At 42.3% G+C, this 17,326-nt stretch overlaps 1 protein-coding gene across 1 annotated transcript in view; it reads left to right on the top strand.

The window, feature by feature from the left end:
- Positions 1-12,766: 12,766 nt before the first annotated feature.
- Positions 12,767-17,326, top strand: part of pea15 (proliferation and apoptosis adaptor protein 15) — a 28,871-nt gene continuing 24,311 nt past the window's right edge. The window contains exon 1 of the mRNA XM_076092453.1: positions 12,767-13,133. The gene's annotated coding sequence lies outside the window, so the exon portion shown is untranslated. The remainder of the gene's footprint in view (positions 13,134-17,326) is intronic.

Below are 17,326 nucleotides of genomic sequence, written 5' to 3'. Positions count from 1 at the left end.
TGGGACAACGTTGTGGAAAAGATGGCGTCCATGCAGAGGGTCAGAGGCCTGTTGCTTCGTAGGCGCAGATGGACGGAGACGAATGGAGACATAGAGTCATGCACACACTTGTTGGTGCATCTACGGCTAATCCAAGCAGGGCGTGTGTGTTGTTGAAGTCGCACTGGAATTGAATGGCTTTAATAACTGATTGGTGTTGCTATTTAAATGTCATCTTCTTTTTCAAGTTGCTGGACTACTGTTTAACACATGAGACGGTGTTGACCAGTTTTACCAAAGTCTTTGCCATAATTATGGATAGTTAACAGTCAGATTATAGAGTATTATGTTGTTTTTTTGTAAGATTACAACAGCTGCAACCACTGCACTCTCATCCAGTGTAAATATTTGAACATTTTTGACTTTGGCTGTAACTTGATAGAAGCACAGATTGGAAACAGGGTTTGAAAGCATATTTATTGTGGAAAAACTGGAGCAAAAATACGGGAAATGATAACCTTTCTCTGGTGTCAAAATTGCAACTTTACCTCGAGTTAGCTGTAGTCTAATTACACTTTGTACCAACCTGATCATAAATGTAGTTTAAACTTAAATCAGAGGCACCAAGAAACCCAAGAAATGTCATGAGCAATGCTGTCATGAGGTTATTGTTGTTTGGATGCATTCATTTCTGGTCTCTCGTCAGTAAACCGTCAAGAGTTTTCTGAGTTTAATTGAAAAAAGAGGTGATACATTATGTGTCTTGTGGAACGGCTGACGCACCGATGTCACTCTCATATTTCTGTACACTCGTGCACGTGGAGCATATTTTGGAAGAGAGAAAGATGGATGTAAGGCGCAGTGTGAGATCTTGTCAGCTATTCATTTACAATGAGAAAGGGGAGAGGGAGACTATTAATAACAATATGTAATATGATCAGCGCTCTCCTCCTGCCAGCATGGCGGGTCAGTGTGTCTGTTTAGATGCCAGAGGGGGTGTGGGGGTGTGGGGGTGGGCACTTGCTGGGGGTCTCCAGTATTATGATAGTGTGAGAAATAAAAAAATAAAAATTGTCTGTTTCTTAAAGTTCTGCGATTCACAATAAGTAGTTGTTGATGTTTTTGAATATCTTAGATTAAAGGTAAAGGTTGTATTTGTTCTATAACAATAATGGTTCTACTTAATCACATTAAAGGGGCAATCTAGACATTAAACTTCCAAGAAGTTTGGGGACCAAATAAAATTGTCAAAATCTGAGCAGTAGAGGTGGAAATGTTCTGGCCTTAATTACCTAATGAGTCAAACTCTAATAAACAGGCAAGAGAAGAACATCTTTTGTTAGACTCTCACTGTCTGTTAAGTAAAAGAAGTTTAGCCCACACATCCATGTTTTCGTAGGAAATATACTTACTTTATGCTTGTGTTGTTTTTTTTAAACATTTCAAGTTTATTTTTCCAACAAAAATAAAGAAACAGCAAGGATGAAACATTCAACATTGGAAGCATTGAACTGATAAACTGATGGGTCAGACAATACAAACTCAGTCAAACATTGTTCACACCCTCAGAAAGGAAACGCGAAACATAATAATGACTGTAACCAAATTACACGTAATTTGGTTACAACTCATCAAATATTTTCCAAAGACTCATCATGAGTACATGTTGACAGAGTTACCACAGACATAGAAGCACAACCTTTACTGTATTCAGCTCCTATCATCTCATCAAGGGGGAAAAGGTTTACAACAAGACTTTTACTGACATTTTCCCTTAAATGTTCACACATGTGTGACTCAGAGCCAGTATGCATATCTGTATGTGTAGATGCATGATTGTGACAGTGTCCCCCCACCCCCAACTGTTGCACCTCTGAGGTAAATAGCACCCTCCGCTGGCAGTTGCACTAATTTAATTTGTTGCATCATTACAAGTCTTCTCCCCCTCATCCCTCCTTCACTCTCTTTTCAAATCGACTCACACAAGATGAGTAATGATACGAGCATCTGTACAGTTTGTGCCGAGGTCGTTAAACTCTGTGTGTGTGTGTGTGTGTGTGTGTGTGTGTGTGTGTGTGTGTGTGTGTGTGTGCTGTTTCCACGGCGACTGGAGCGTTGACTAACACAGCTCGCTTCGTCAGATGTGAAACACACGGTACAGCAAATATATTGAAGCGGTGAAGCGAAGAGAATGAAGTCCATCTATCGGTTCCAATTATTATTTTGTTAGTTTGGTTTAGGAAGAACAGTCTGAAGATGGAGAAAGAAATTAAATAAGTGAAAATGAGACGGGACCACCCTGAGCTGAGACGAAGGTGGAGGATGGAAACTCTGGGCTGAATCTTCCTGGACATCCTGAAGGTTGTGGTGCGTGGTGACGTGGGTGCGTTGAGCAATGGTGGGTCTGAATGACATTAACAGAATGACACCCAGGGATGGATTGGCTCGAGGAACCGCTGAACGCGGTAAAGTCAGAATTGTGAATGCAGTGATTTTGACAGCGTGGGTGAAAGAGAAGATTGGCCTGCAGGACAGGCTGCTGGCAACATTTCAAATCAACTCGCTCCATTCAACTTCGTTGGATGTTATTTTGAAAGACAGCACAATGGATTTTTTTTCATGGGCCTTCATCTTTAAAATTAAGAGCACGCTCATGCAGCTCCCATCCTTGGATCAGCACAACGGACAGCAGCCAAAGTGCCAATTTTGCGTCGATTTTGTAGGGTTGACTTTTGATGCTTTTACAAAATAGTTACACAATGAGATAAATAATCACCCGTAACTTGGATACAATAACTAAGTGGGTAAAGGCAAATAATAGAACAGCCAGAACAGTCTGGTAAGTTAAGAAGATGATATAACTTTACTGTAATGCAGCCTTTAAAACCAGAAAACATCGTGTTCATGTTCCTCTTCTGAATCCCATAAACATACTGCAGCAGACCCAGCAGATGTTTTAATAAAAGATTAGTTTGACTCATAGTTTATGTAATCTGACTCAGATGCCAGATCAGACCCAAGTCACAACCCCACACACACACACACACACACACATCGCCACCTCCCACCAGGACCGGTCTGGCCCTGGTGTCCGCTCCCTCTCTGTCCCACACCCACGGTCCGTATGCTGGCAGAGATGTTGCTAAGCGTCTCCACACACAACCAGCACTCTCTCCTGCTCCGACGCCGACACACACCAACATGCCCAAATGTTTGTAAAAGGAATGAACAGAGTAAGATGCACGTAAAAGCAACACTGGTAAAAAAAAAAAAAACACATAGATGCACAGTAGAAATAGATGTAGATGTAAATATATGTAAAAGAGACTCTCAAACACACACACACACACACACACACACACACACACACACACACATATCTCTCTCTCTTGGTAAAGTGGTGGGTTGGCACTGTGAAACATTGGCCAGCCTCTCAATGCTGGTGTCCAAGCAACCAGAGAGGGCAGAAAAGACTGCTCACACGCTCACACACACACACACACACACACACACACACACACACACACACACACACACACACACACACACACACACACTTGCATGCACAAAGCACAGAAAGGATGTATGTATATATATATGTATATATATATATGTATGTGCAAAAAAATCTTTGACATGCAATTTTATATCATTAGCAGTTGAGGCGTTGACATCTCCAGGAGAATGGGGGGCGTGTGCAGCGGCTGTGAGTGAGCCACATTCTTTACAGTTCAGAAGTCCCGGTCTCTCAGGTGAGACACTCTGAGCAGCTGTCAGACTCCACATGTCTTCCAGGACGGCACTCGGCTGTGAATGAAAGGGCACTGCAGTTTGATTTTCATGAAAGATTCAATAGCTCACTCACTGTCCACGACTGAATTTGCCTTTGTCAAGAAATGGCAGACATGTTTTCAAATGCATTTATGTTTCCTTAAATATTTCTATATACAATGTTGTGTATAAGTTGCAAATAACTATTATTATATATGGTATGATTACCTTTTCTGACACTTGTTTCCATCTTTACAAAGGTAAATATCATAAAGCCGACTGTAGATGCTGCTCTTGCAATGCTTCATATAATGTAATAACTGGGGATAAATTTGTATCCCCTATTCATTTCATTTTTATCCACTTATTTCATTTTTTTTCACTTTTAAGGAAGGCTTTGCCCATTTTTTCTAAAAGATGAAAAATACCCAAAAGAAGAAAGAAACTGACATCATTCCTGAGATATGGGGCTGCAATGCATCATGTTTGCAGTCGCCTTGTATTGTTTTTTGTTGACGTGGTGGTTTTAGCACGATACTGCTCCTACATCTCCAACTCCTTCGGGCTGCGCAGAGTGAATCCCCCCAGTCGCACATCACCCACGTCGGCACACACGGGACGACGTTTGTATCCACTGGGAATATTTGGCTGGTCAGTGAATAAAATGTGATCCTATAATGCAAAGAAAGTGCACACCTAACAGGGGCCTTCACAGCTCAATTTATGAATAGAGGACATCTGTGCCTGGAGGTAATGTCTGACTCTTCTTGCCAATACTGTGAGAATTTTTAGTCTCTGTCAAGAAATGTCAATATGAAAAGACTGAAAGTCTGATAACTGGAGGATGAGATGTTGCTTAGGAACCGAAAAACCTGACAGACTGACTGATCAAGCTTCAGACCGAACAGTTGGCGTGTGTAGGACGGGTATACGCGCTGTAGTAAGTGTGCGTGTTATGTGTGTGTGTGTGTGTGAAGGGATGTAGAGAGAGACGGTGAGGGGAAAATGCAAATGTCAATCAAGTCAAATCCAGAGTCTGAAGCAGATGGTCGTTCATTCAGAGGGACAGAGTCTTTTATGGCATGTGTAAATTAGACATTCTGTGGCCATGAGTTAATATTGTCTGAATAAATAATAAATAGACAAGTGATTCTTGGCTATAATGCCAGATTCGCAGAATTATCAATATTCTGTCTGCATATAAAATAGCTCCACTACCTCAACCCGCTACAACAGTAAAATCCTGCTTTTACATTAATGCATGAGAATTATTAATATATTTATACAATAGTATAACAGTCACAAAGTACATTTCCCTGCATGAAGTGCTTTTACTTTTAATATGTTAAAGCTACTACAAGGAACCTTCATTCCGTGTTGATTCTGGCGGGCCCTGTGGACGAAAGTGGTAGTGTTTCCGAGCACCAGACTCCCTTTACAAAACCTCTCATTTTACTGCTGCAGGGTTTGATAGTCTGCTCCTCTCAGTCCTGGTTCTGGTTCTCCCATTCCTCTCTTCTCCCTAGTGAGCCCAACAACACGGCCTGGACCTCCAGCAGCGTGGTGTCTGTGTCCCTCACAGTAACATTGAGTAAGTTATCTGAATACTTCCTCCACCACTGACTGTGAGCACTACTTGTATGACGTCTTTCCTCTGTGTTTGGACTTCATCATCCTCGAGCCTCAGATCACTAATCGGTATACGGGACACGTTAGAGAATGAACATGTTTTTAAAAAGCACCTTTTGAATTTGACTGTTTTTACCTTCACGTGCATCATTCTTTGAATGCACACACACACACACACACACACGCGCAGCTACAAATTGTGTTGTGATTAATGAGCTGCAATCAATACCTCTGCAGGTTTCTGAGCAACACCTAATGCGACAACCCTTTCAGGCCGTGATTGCAGATTGTAATTGTGCCCGGGCCAACAGGCCTTGTGGGGATGGTATAATTTAGGAACTGCTGGTAATTTAGACCAGTTATCATTGAGCGGATGTCTAACCCAGACTTGGCCTCATGCAGCTGAAGCGGTGGAAGCTGAAGCACAAATCAATAATACGGAAAGGACTCCGGGAGAAAGTGTTGAGATGTGAATGTGGACAGCGGGAGACTTCATCAAATGTGACTTCTCCAACTAAATCAGTTCGTCTTTGTAGATTCTTTGGCCCTCTTTTCACGTATTTGACATAATATCGAGCATCTTGGGTAAAAAATAAGAGTGACGATGAAAGAGAAACTCAAAACCGGTCCTTATTGTCGTGTTAATAAAATGTGTCACATGTCATGTGTGATGAGCCCCTTTCCTGACACGGTACGGAAATAAAAACCCTTTGGTTCAGTCATTACTCATCACAGCACCAGACAACGTCACCGGGACGCGATTAGAGCCACGACCGTGTGACACATCTAGACGAGGCTGGAGGAGTGTTTCAGGAGGAGGCCTAACAAAGCTCCGAGTGACTCGAGTCACCCCGAGGAGATATCAAAGGCACGATGATTATCTCGAAATCCTCTCAAGACTTACTTTATGTGATTCTATGACCAAACTATGGAAAGAATCTACCAACAGAACCAAGAGGAATAAACACAAATCATCATTAATTGATGAAACAGCTACGTGTGAAGCCCCTGAGCTCAAAGCAACACGTTCACACTGTTGTCTGGTAATTGCAACAATTCAAAAAGGGCCTAATAATCACCATGATTGTTCATAGTAGGAGTGGCAGTTTCTGTCATTTAATCACAGAAGCGAGCGCAGCAGAAAGCATTAAACGGTGTCATGGTTTAACAAGGGAGGGCAGGGTTTGTCTCTCTGTCATCAACAGGCGGCTTTGTGCGGTTTGTCATCGCCGCTCTGAGCTCCACCGTCTCCGTGTTCATAATGGGGTCTGATGCCCTCAGCTGCTGGCCTGCACTCAGTGCTGCCGGTGATTAGGCCTCGGCGTTTAATTTCCGCCGCAGAGTCGGTGTCATCGCGTCGGAAGGGCGAGGAGGGAGGAGGGAGAGGGGGGGAAGCGAAAGAGAGGGGGAGGGGGTGACAACGGGGAAGATGGCGAGCAAAGACTAGATTAGGGAAATACGGGTGAGCGCCTTTCCGAGTTGGAGTGCGTAAAGGCAGAAACATGTCTATAAGGGAGGGTATGAGGTGAAGCGCAGACAGGCAGTGAGTGATGACTGCAGGCAGGTGAGATGGCAGAATGATAGATGACAGAAGACACCTGCTGGAAGGAAGACGAGGAGAGAGGAAGACGAAACTCTACACTGGTGGTGTGGAATGTTGAAACCATTTTGAGAAATCGCTGGAGGTGTTTTTCTTCTAAAAAGAGTTGATGCCCTGAATGGATTATTGAAACGCTCTTTGCACAATAAGTTCTGACATAAAGCGAGGATTCAAAACGCGCAAACGCATATGTCTTCATCTGCTCACAAGAAACGTGGCCAAAAGCTGTATGGCCTGTGTCAACATAACGCTGCGGTGCATTATGGGGGAATTGTGCAAATCTTTGCATTTAAACTAATAGTTGAAAGTTGATCGTTTTTGATAATCAATACAGTGTCAAAAATCAGAGTATCGCGATACTCAACTGTACCAATGTTTCCTTACAAACCTACCAAACATGTGATGAATACCTCAAGGTTAATTATTAGTACTCCTTGAAACTTTTTCACACTGATCGACAAACACCAACAAATCCAAAATAGGGAAACATTGAGCTGAAATGTGAGTGAAGCCTTTAATCACCAGGAGAGAGAACACCAGCCGTAGAGGAAGTAAGAGCAGCAGAATAAGAGATTTGAATGAAAGGAGCGCAGTGACTCTGCATTTTCATTGTTTCTCTTTCCACTGACTCATCCCTTTCAATGAGCACATTCACACACGGTGACACAACAGTCTCTGTCTGTGTGTCTCTTTTCTGTCGTTCCTCCTGTCTTCTCTCTCTTTCTCCATCCATTTCTCTTCCCTCCCTCCTCCCTCCCTCCTCCCTTTCTCTCCAGCTGAATCCTCAGCGTTGTTTTGTTCGGGAGAACTTCCTTTCTGTGGGTCTTTCGTCTCGTCTCCTAAAAACAAAAAAAACAGCCTTGTGATGAGAAAAACAAGAATTTCACTATTTTAGTCTTCTGTGAGGGAAAACACACACACAGGATCATGTAGTGCAGATTCACACAAATACACAGTGCATGTGCTTTTCTATTGAAATGTGGTTTAACCCAAACACGTCATGCATGTATGTGTGAGAGAGAGGGAGGGAGAGAGAGGGAGAGGGAGAGGGGGGGAGAGAGAGCTTGGCTTTGTGTTCGATCTGGATCCTGTTTGTCAGTCAGGACAACCACTTCCACATTCCCCAGGAAACACACACACACACACATACGCATGTTCTCTGTATTTATGTGCAAAAATCACATCCGACGCATCCAATACGTGCAACAGGTTTCAAAACATGGTTTTGATATATCTCGATATTAAACGCATTGATTCCTGCTGATGAGATAAATAATATCTCAAATATAGTTTCAATTTGTAGAAAGTCTCAGTCATTTTCTACAACAGCTGGGCAATGTAGTTTTTTTGATCATATGTTACTCAAACACTGGTAAATAGTTCGTTTTTTGCGGGACTATTTTCTTCTGCGGATTAATACACATTTGAAGCTCACTGAAGATCAATGGCACAAAGGGTTTAACATACTTAAGGTTTTGGATGCACACAGACAATATACTTCATTGTTGATGTATAAATCTTTTCGAGGGATTTATTGATAAGAATAAAAACATAGAATATAATAATAATAAATTGTCTGATAATAGCATACTCATATATATTCTGTATCACTTTGCTCCAACTCTTCCTTGAAGCTGAATGCTGCTTAGAGAAATATTCGAACACCATAACTTCATTGCTACATCTCACCATCAAATGAAAGCATTCTAGACGCCTTTTGAATCATTTCATTCAAATTTGAATCTGTGGGTTTGGACAAAGATGGGTTTGTACTGACCAGCATGTCATCACTGAGGTTTAAGGGGTTAAAGACAGTTCAGTGAGAGATGGTTTTTTCCTCACGGCAGTGTTTTCCTCACTGTGAGCTGCCATTTTTCCACTTCCACTTCCTACAGTTCACTCTCCACATGAAAGCTTTTTGTTACCAAAGCGAGCCCGAACAAATGCACCGATGTTAGCAGTGACACTGCCGCAGGAGCAAGACGGCAGAAACGATCTTTTAGAGACGCTGACTGTGTTCAGTCATTGTTCTCGGTGACAAGACAAAGTTTGTGATCTCCTCTCTGTCTGTAATCTTGAGAGCATTTCCATAAATCCCAGCATGCTACTCAACATAAGGCCTCCCAGGCAGCCAAAGATCATCAACTGACTCATACACCACCCACTGAGAGACGTGTGAAGTGAGAAAAATAGATTGTTTTCCACTTCATTTTCATTTTGGTGATTTGGCTTTTGCCAAATGTTGGCATGAACACATTTATTTTATTTTTTAAAGATTATAAACACTGAAAACTGTGTATCGCTGTACGATACAGCCATAAAGGAAGAAACATAATCCAGTTTAGATTTCTTTACGTAGGTATGGATGCTTGTGTCTGTGTCGATGTGAATCCAGAGAGCAAATGGCTGTGTGCTTATTTGCATATATTAACAACAATGTGCCTATTGTTTCGGGGAAGCCTGCCGGTGAGAGGGCTCCAATTCATTTAGCCGGTCACAGGTGGAGGAAATTTAGATTGTTTTAGCAGCGGCAGTGATCGTTGTGATCAGCAACATTCACAATCTGTAATCGGATTCCTTCACTACGCTGGTGTTTTTGTCTTCTCACACTTTTTTTGTCTCTTCGGTTAAACAGGAAGTTTGAGTGACGTTTAAGTCACATGCTTCGCTAATTTATTCACTAAGTCTGTTCCCATTGATACACCAACTTCTCCACCTCAGCCATGGAAGAATTAAACGTTGTAACTATCTTTGAATTTCTGGTGTTATGCAACCGCGAGGTGAAAATTTTAGTTTTTAATGCGCAAATTGAAAATGCGCATTAAAAACTGGTGGATTTCAAATGCAGTTACAATGAATGAGATATAGAAGTTACCCAGATGTAACTCCAGTTCTATGAGTATTTTTTATATTATTTTATTTTATTTTATTTTATTTTATTTTATTTTATTTTATTTTATTTTATTTTATTTTATTTTATTTTATTTTATTTTATTTTTTATTTTATTTTATTTTTATTTATATTTATTCTTTTTTTTCTTTTTTCTTTTTTTTTTTGAGTGCAGCGGTGGTGCTATCAACAGTTAAAATCCGTCCCCCTGTTGATAGATGTATGAATGAGTCCCAGATCTTAAACCTGAACTGACTACACTGAATCAACATTGTGACAAAGTACATTAAAAGCTTAATAAGAGGCAGCCACAGACATGATCATAATGTGATAATGTGTTGCAAACAAACTGACCTTATAACCTTATAAACAACTCTTTCATAGACCATCTTCTGTACTCTCATATCATTTGAGAAAAGGGTCGTGAAGTTCGTCTAAAAATGCAGATAGTCTGCTACTGTTTGCTAAATGTCTGCGTTGTAAATCGAGGCAATGCCGTATAACGAAATCAAAAATAGTCAAAAAGGGTAGCATGTGTGTATGCTTGAGGATGTGCTTTAGGAGATTCGTGTTTAAGGGAGAATTCATCCCTCTCTCAGGGTCACGGACCTCACAACAAAAGTCTAATTCATGTCCAGAAGTTTGAAGATCTGCCTCATCATGACCGACTACAAAGTCACAACTCTTTGCGGATGTGGAATGAGACACAGTCATGAGATGCACCGCAAAAATTTATGGAACTTTCCCAAACCCCAAAAATAATGCTGAGAGTGAGTCAATTCAAAAGCACGCACGGATATCAAGATGAAAGAATATCATAAGAGTTCAAAAACACTTCCGTCATTCTTTACTCTAAAATATACTTCTTTTATTGGATTCATATTATCTGTTGGATCTTTTAACCTCAGTGGTTTATAGTCTACTCGCAAATGGAGGGAAACACACGCACACACACACACACACACGCCTGATGCCTGTGAAACCATTAGAAGTCATTAGCTCTATGCAAGCAGGAGCGTTTCTCTCAGTGGCATCGTGTGCGGTTGAGGCCTCTTTGGTCTCTAACACCGGGCGAACGTCCGGGGTTTAGGTTTCACTTTAAAGACTCGCATTGAGCTAAAGCAGCTGTGCACTTCACACCCACGTCTGAGCATTTTTGAAGACCTTTGTAGATAAAATGGAAAAAGAAATGGGAATATAAAAAGATATTAAAAATCAAGATATTTCCAGCAAACAGTATCTGTTTTCAGTTGTGGACCACTGACTTCATGGCTTCCGAAATCTTGCTTGAACTGAAGCTACTACAGTGAACACCCACGCAAGTTAGGACTTTAAGAGTAAAGAAAGTACTGCTCTTATCGCAGATGTTTTGAAGGAAATAAAGAAACATTTTGCTCATCTTTTGGGCTGCAGACTGCATATTTTCTACTGTAGCGTATGAAACAGTCACATGGAAGATCTCAAACTCTATTTCTAAATGAGTACAGTCCTGTTTTTCCTACTTGTATCCATTTAAATTGTACTAAAGGGCAACTTTTCTTTTGTAGAGTCAAGGACAGACGAGAGAAAGTGATGGACGATTAAACATCATTTGAGGGATCAACACCCAGCAGCACAGCTCCTGTTGGCTCACTGTCACTTTTTAAAAGGATGGCGTTGAGGGTGGGAGTGGGGGGGGGGGGTTTGGATCTTGTTGTCCGGATAGCACCGGTGACATCAGCTGGGGAAAATGTGTGTGTTTCTCAGTGTGTGTGTGAGTCAGTCTCTGAGAAAAAGCGGAATCGGGAGGAAGCGGTAGAGGAAGAGCTCTCACTTTGTTCTTTTTTTCTCAGGAACAAAACTCAGGAGACCCAGAAAACTATTTTGATTAAAAAGCTGATGTTTTAAAAAATGCTTTTTGACAGCCTAACCCTTTCTTACTGTCCTCCCAATGCATGCTGGGATAAGCTGAAATACTATCAACCCCGAAATTTATGGTAAACGCTAAAGAAATGAAAGATAAAACTGAATTTCAGGTCAGTTTGGTTTGTTTGGCAGTTTTTTGGCATTTGCAGGAAATTGATCACGGGCCAAATGCATTTGATACACGCCACTCTGATTGATTCACAGCTTGGTCAGCTCCGTGTAGAATATGCAGCCATTGTTCACTGCTGGCTAAAAGAGTGGTGGTGTCCGTGGCTGCTTGTTATCTTCTTGTTATTATCCTTCATTGTGTATGACTGTCCTCGGGTCCATGGGTGGATTATGAGACAATGGGCCCCTGGGCACAGACATGGAAAAGGCCCCACCATACCCCTCTGACATAAGATGGACAGGCTATAGTTGTTTAGTCTCTTGGTGTTTTATGTCTTTTTGTAGTCATTTTGTGTCTGTTTTGGTGGTTTTGTGTCTTTTTGTAGTTATTTTGTGTCTTTTTTTGGTGGTTTTGTGTCTCTTTTTGGTCAATTTGTATCTCTTTAGGTTGTTTTGTGTCCCTTTTAGTGTCTTTTTTTGTTGTTATGCATTTGTTTGTGGTTGTTTTGCATCTCTTTGTCATCGCATGTTTCTTTGTGGTCAGTTTGAGTTGTTTTTTTGGCGGTATGTCTGGTGAAGTGACATTCTGCAGGTGAAGGCCGAGGGGGCTTTGACACATTGGGCCCCCGATGAATTTCAATGAATTCCTAATCAAATTATTTGAATTTAAATGTTTCTAAATTGTCATTCATTTATTCCTCCATGTGTCGTATATTGACAGAGTGAGCTGTTGTTTTCAATAGACGATCTCTGGACGAATCAGACAGCGTGCTTAACCGTGAGAGAGAGAGAGAGAGAGAGAGAGAGAGACCGAGAGAGAGAGAGAGAGAGAGAGAGAGAGAGAGAGAGACCGAGAGACCGAGAGAGAGACCGAGAGAGAGAGAGAGAGCGAGAGAGGAAAAGGCGTTTCCACGTTTCAGCAGCCGGTGACCGAGCAGCGCACAGCGGAGCAGACAGACAGCGAGCGGAATCACGATCATCCTGAACCCGGCTTTTCTGTTTAATAACCTCCAAACACTGACTGACAGCTCGTCTCGCCCGTGTCCCCTTCACGGCCGCGTTCACCCACGCAGATGAAACACACTCAAATCCATCACTGAACGACGCGAGTGGACTTTTTGTTGTTGTTCTTCTTCTTCTTCCCTGCAGCACGTCTCTCTCTCTCGGGCCGAAATAACATTCCTACAGAGGAGATTATCCTCCCGCAGAATCCCGCATCTCTCTCCCTGACTCATATTTGCTGCGCTCGGGGTGAGTACGTCTCTGTTTGTTTTTCTCCCATGTAAACCGCTTTCTTTCTTTATAGTTATTATTTATAGTTAATTAATTGGGCCGAGGTCGGAGTCAGTCCGCCTCCCTCATTCATTCATATGGAGCATACCGTTACATGATGGGGCTTCACAGCCTGCCTGTAAAATGTAGTTTTCCGGCTCGTGTTGGCATCAAGTGGGTCGATTACACAGCAGGAGGAAAAGTTGAGGACATGGGGCGTTCATGGCCCCTAATGGATGTTGAATTTGACATATTCATGAAATGAACCATCACTGTGACCATAACTGAAAAATTCCACACCAAAAAAAAACCCATTTATTGTTTATGTAAAAAAAAAGCAAGGAGCCATGTGAAAACGCGCGATGCCTTGACAGGACTGCAGCGTTGAACTGGACTATTAAGTGTCAAGTTGGTGGATTTCCCCCTTCTCAAGAGGGCATTTAACACACCATTAATTAAACTAATTGGATTGGGTTTACCCAATGTCCTTTTCCTTACTTCCCAGCAAAATATTCCCGTAATATTCCCGTTGAAACTTGATTTAGCAATGTTGTTATGTATTGTCCTATTGGATCATGATGATTTACATTATTTATTTATTTATTTATTTCTAGCCTGTAGGAGTCTGTTTCTTGAGTGTTTTATACATATATAAGGATCGCTGCAGCCAGATTATCAGGAATGTTCTGCCTCTAAAAACACACAGTCAGAGGAAAGAGGCAATAATAAACTGTGTGTGTGTGTGTGTGTGTGTGTGTGTGTGTGTGTGTGTGTGTGTGTGTGTGTGTGTGTGTGTGTGTGTGTGTGTGTGTGTGTGTGTGTGTGTGTGTGTGTGTGTGTGTGTGTGTGTGTGTGTGCCTTGACTCAGCTTTTTGGGAGCCGGTCTCGTCTCTGATACAAATCGATCCGTCTTCTCGTACAGAGCAACAGCAACAAAAAAAAAAAGGAAAAGTGGGCAGCGCAGCAGAAATGTGCTTCCTCTCCCGGGTTCACTTCCTCTCTGTGTTTGTCCGCGGTGTCGGTTGTCCCCCCGCCGCCGCCGGGGGAATTTTTGTGGTTGGCTGTTTACAGGCGCTGAGTCAAACACAGTTTTCGGGATGATCAGCGTTAAACTGGTGTAACTTGATGCAAAACAAAATAAAAACATGTGGGTTTTTTTCTATTTTTTGACTTTCCTGACATGGACTTTACTTGTCAGCAAGCTGTTCATTCTCACATGTTCCAGACAGCAGATAATAGAACAGAACTTTTGCAACTGAAAACCCATAAATTCACTCTCAAGTTTACTCACAAAGCTTCAGTCAGCCAACTGAAAGCTTTTTCAACCTTTTAGGATGAAGAGAGCAAGAAAGGTTTGATTTCTATTAACCAAATGTAGCTCTCGCTATTCAGTTTTGTGTCCTTAAAGAACTAAAATTAGGTCACTGACTTTGCTAATATTCAGTGTTTTTATTTGAATATATATTCATTACTGTCAGGGTTGAGGCTTCGCTACAGGCCTGCATTGTTGTCAGTATAGAAAAGTCTCAGAAAAAGCCTTTTATATCATCACGACACCCAGGCTAACCTCCGTCCGCACTGACAGGCCGACATTGGATATTTAATAAAGCCCATGTATCGGCCTGATCCGACAACAATGCACGTCGACACAGCACGCTGGGTAATTAAGATCACAGTCGCGCTGAAAACCGACACACACGTGTGTCAAAGCGAGGACTCGGATGTCATGAAAACGACCCGTCACTCTGAAAGGATCGCCTCCTGCAGCCGTGGATCCTCTGACGTTCCTCCTGGTACACAGCGGGGGACAGATACGTCCCTGTCAGAGCCCAGCCTTTTGTCCCCGGCCTTTGTTTTCCGGTCTCTCAGGAAGCTATGACTTACCGGCATTATGCCGCGTTACATCACCGCCTGTAATCTGCGCCACGGCCGCCCGCTTGCATCGTCCTCCGCGTCGCTGCCCGCTTGCCTCGGGTCTGTTCTGGGCATCCATTTACTGATTAAACTGTTGGAGCAGATGCCTCCCTCTAACTCAGCAGGAAAATGTTTCTGAAGGCAAACAACTACGTTGTAGACGTGCAACAAGAAAAATAACTAAAATTAGCGCTGTTATCCTGCAGTCCACAACTGATGCAGAGTTTGAAGTGACGCAGAGAGCGGTGACATTACGGAACTGCAGGGGCCAGTGCAGTCCCCAAAAGTGAAAAATAATGTGTTGTTCGGATGCGCTCGGATACCTCGGCACATGCTACACCCTTCCAACTGCTGCATTACACATAGAGCCGTGCAGGTGCAGCCTTGATACTCACAGCTGTGAAACGAAACCTTAGCCTGATGTCTCAGTCATTGAGGGTCACAGGATGCTGAGAACATTGACAAAGTAGGAAGAGTGAAACCAGCACCCAGAGCTAAGCTTACCGCCCCCGCTGTTTATTAGAATGTCTGTAACAAACACTGTGTATTGTGTTACGCTCACCCGGAGCACTGGAAGCTCTGCTCTTTAGAAAACGGGAAGTAATGGCTTTTAAGGGGGAAGTCCGCATTTCCAGTTACATCACGGCTCATAATCGATTATTATTCCCTATCACAGATTTTTAGATTCCAGATACAGATGGTCCTATTTAGTGGGTTTTATCATCCAAATCCACCCACAAGCCTACAGTATATGAATATGTACCATGTTTTTGGCAGGTTAGTGTATTTATTGAGACGATTATCTTGACGATTAGCATCAATAACCATGTAAATGTTATTTGGAAGAGGAAATGAGCAGCTGGTTACAATTTATCTTTTAACCGGAAAGGAGAGATTTGCCCTGTTACAGTATTTGCATATCTGAAGCATGTGCAATGATTTATTTTAAATTCCCCAGTGCCACAAAGGTTAAGCCTGTCTCTCTCAGGCTGCAGCCACATGGACACATAAAAAAACACACATTTAATCCCTCCAGCAACTGCTTTGTTGTTCAGTTGCTGTGCTACAAGTGACGCCTACACAGGCGAAAAAAAACAACTTTAAAAAAAATGCCTGCTTTCACTTTTGGAGAGGTGTTGTGAGGATGGAAAAAGGAAAAAAAGGCACGACTTCAGCGCGGGTTACGTGCAAAACAGGAGTGACTCTGCTGATTTTACGGATGGAGGGAGGAAATGTGGACTGTATTTTAAATGCAACTGTGGAAGTGTTTCATAAGCCCAGTCTGTGTGACTGGCAGTGTTTCACAGTGGCCACAGTAATGGATGTAGTGATCCACACACACACATGCAGTACACCTAAGCCTGCACAGACGGACAGAGCCACACAAACGGGAACGGTGCAGATGGGCTGACACATGCACATAACACGTGGATATGCACACACAACCGTGCGCATAAGCTACTCTGCCGCTCAACTCCGAAATGAAACGCCTCAGTGGGCCTGATTGGATTTGATAAGTGTTGATTTGATTGAAACACATTTCTGCAGTGTGTGTGTGTGTGTTGCAGGTGTTACAGGATATTCTGTCAAGAGTCACCTCGAAGTGTTGACTCTGTTTCTGTCTGCCCGCCTCTCTCGCTCACATCCGCTATAACAATCAAATTGACTGGGTTTTTTTTCTCCCACATCAAACTCTCCACCACTTCCTGGGTGGAAGCTGCTCCGTCCCCCTCGGTGCCGTCGAGCCGATGCATTTCACATGGTCTTCTCATCTACATCTGCACAGATCCGTGTGCACGCACACACACTTACACACACTTACACACACACACACACACACACACACACACACACACACACAGAAGCACAAGTCACGATGACTTTACCATACAGGTCAGGTTTCCTGCAGTAACTTCCAAGCAGCTGTTGGTTTCCAGTAAATTCACTAAGCTGAGAAAATGAATCTAGGTTAAAATTTTCGCATACATTTTTTGAACAATGGCGGTAACTGGGTTCTTGTTTGTGGTGCTGAAAATAGTGTCAACTGTTTTTGTAGGGACTATTTATTTTGTAGAAAGTAGTTCCAAAGGAAACTGACATAACAAGCTGCAGTATCTTTGCAAAATGATACTTAAATGACAAACAAACATTTTTCTGCAATCACTGAGGATATAGTTTGACATTTGGGGAATTATGTTAATTAGCTTTCTTGCCGACAGTTAGATGAGAAGATCGATACCACACATCCATATGTAAAA

Source organism: Anarhichas minor, unplaced genomic scaffold (assembly GCF_050575085.1).
Source record: "Anarhichas minor isolate MPS153535 unplaced genomic scaffold, ASM5057508v1 ptg000016l, whole genome shotgun sequence".
NCBI classification, from domain to species: domain Eukaryota; kingdom Metazoa; phylum Chordata; class Actinopteri; order Perciformes; family Anarhichadidae; genus Anarhichas; species Anarhichas minor.
The sequence above is the reverse complement of the archived record's forward strand: the minus strand, read 5'-3'. Positions and strand labels throughout refer to the sequence as shown.